Here is a 2,494-nt window from a genome sequence, read left to right as displayed (position 1 = left end):
CAGTGGTACTTCCTATATGGAACACGGAAGTAGGGGGGCTTGCTCTGTCCAGTTATTTTATATACAGTCTATGGTGTCAACCCATTTGTTCCATGGCAAATCTTGGTGATTTCTTTTAAAGTCAGAGGCAGGAAGCCTTACCCGGAGGCATTTGTAGACCATTTTTGGGTTTGTTGACGTTGCAGAATTTTTGTCTATGACATTTTGAATGAATTTCCCCCGGGGGATTAATAAAGTATATTGATTTTCCACAATGCCTGTAATTTGGTGTTTTTAACATTGTCTTGTGGCATTTTTTTGATGATAGAGGTCATATATAAAGAACATTTAGATTAAATTTGCATTTTCGAGTATTTCTTTATTTAATTTACTATGATTGATTGGTTTATTTCAAGCATAGATTGAAAGAAATACAGGACAAAACACACAATTATTTCAAACTCATTACAGAAACAATTAAATGCATTGATTATAAAATAGAAAAAAAAATAAAACACACTTATGTCACATTTGGCTCATTCATTTTTTGTGATAATTAACTAAAGTCAGTAGAGTTTGATTGGTTGCTTGAAAAGGAGTGGGAAGAAGCGAATTTATATAATCCCACCCCTACTTAATTACTTAATTTCACTGTTTTGCATAATTATGTAATCCGCTTGTTGTTGTTTTTTTTATTTTTATTTATTTTTATTTTATTATTTGTAATTCAGAATGGTAAAGTGAAGTGCTTGTTGATTATTGATTAATACCATCAAATATTATTTCAGTAAACAATAACATCAATCATACGTCATGTAACAGATATATAATACTCATTAATTATCATCAATATACAATGTTGTATTGATGTAGAAAAAAAATCATTACACATTGAGATCAAGTTTTAAAGTAATAATAGAGTTCTTAATATTCATTATCTGAAAGAATTCTTAGATATTTTCAGTAAACATTAATGATTCACACAATATCTAATAATCATTGATTATCTTTTGAACACATAATTACAATAATCCTGTAATCATTGCTACATATTTTGGATCAAGTAAAGAAAATTAATACCATAGTGATTGTAAACTTTTCAGTAATTATTACTGCATATTACATGACATAAAATTCATTGATTACATTTGAAAAAGCTTTGATTATTTCATCACATTCAAGTTCAGACATTTGGAATTATTCAAGCACCAGTTGATCTTTAACTCGTCCTATCTTCATATAGTGAGATTAGAGTTAACATTGTTTGAGCTCATTACTTAACTTGTTCCAGAGTTTAGTTCCACACACAGAAACACAGAAACTTTTCTTTGTGGTTCTTATCAATCTGACCTTGAAGTTCCTGCATCCTCTCAGTTTGTATCCTCCTTTATTTTCTAAGAACTGTTTTTTGATATTTACAGTAATGTTTTCCCACTAACTCTGTATAGTAACTGTGCAGTGTAAAAATCGACAAGGTCATACAGTTTTAAAATTCTGGATTGATTAAATAAATTGTTAGTGTGATCAAGATAACCAGCTTTATGTATAATTCTGATGGCTCGTTTCTGAAGCAAAAAGAGAGGATGCAGTGAACTCTTATAACTATTACCCCAAACTTCAATACAATAGGTGAAATATGGTAATAGTAAGGAGCAGTACAATAAATATCTACAGTTGTATTCTAATATATATTTAGATTTATTTATAATTGAAATACTTTTTGAAACTTTAGTTTGTATGTGTCTGATGTGTGGCTTCCAACTCAGTTTGTTATCAATAACAATCCCTAATAATTTAATTTCTGTAACACTTTCAATCAAGTTATTGTTAACTTTAATTGAGAGCTCTGCATTGGCTTTGTAATTACCAAATAACCTCACTTTAGATTTGTCTAGATTCAAAGATAGTTTGTTGTAATCCATCCATGATTTTATTTTGATTAACTTTGTGTTCAACACATTGATAAGTTCCCTTTGATTGTCTGTAGAATAGAAAATATTTGTGTCATCAGCAAATAAAATGAGTTTTAAAAGTTTTGAAACATTGAATATATGATTTATGTAAATATTGAACAGCAGTGGGCCCAGAATTGATCCTTGTGGGACACCACAACATATCCCTTTGGCTTCTGATGTAAATTCATTCATCTTGACAAATTGTTTTCTTCCTGTTAAATAGCTTTTGACCCAACTTAGCGCTACTCCTCTGATCCCGTACACTTCCAGTTTTTCCAGTAGGATGTCATGATTGAGAGTCAAATGCTTTTTTAAGTCAATGAAGATTCCAGCTGCATATTTCTTTTTATCCAGAGCGTTTGTGATTTCCTCTACAGCATCAATGATTGCCATTGAGGTTGATCTGTTTTCTCTGAAACCAGATTGGCTTTCATTTATTACGTTATATTTCTCAATGAATTTAGCTAATTTGTCATTGAATATCTTTTCTAGATTTTTTGAGAATTGTGGAAGGAGAGAAATAGGTCTATAGTTTGTAAACAGGTGTTTGTCTCCACTCT

Source organism: Oryzias melastigma, unplaced genomic scaffold (genome assembly GCF_002922805.2).
Source record: "Oryzias melastigma strain HK-1 unplaced genomic scaffold, ASM292280v2 sc00352, whole genome shotgun sequence".
Taxonomy (NCBI): Eukaryota; Metazoa; Chordata; class Actinopteri; order Beloniformes; family Adrianichthyidae; genus Oryzias; species Oryzias melastigma.
The sequence above is the reverse complement of the archived record's forward strand: the minus strand, read 5'-3'. Positions refer to the sequence as shown.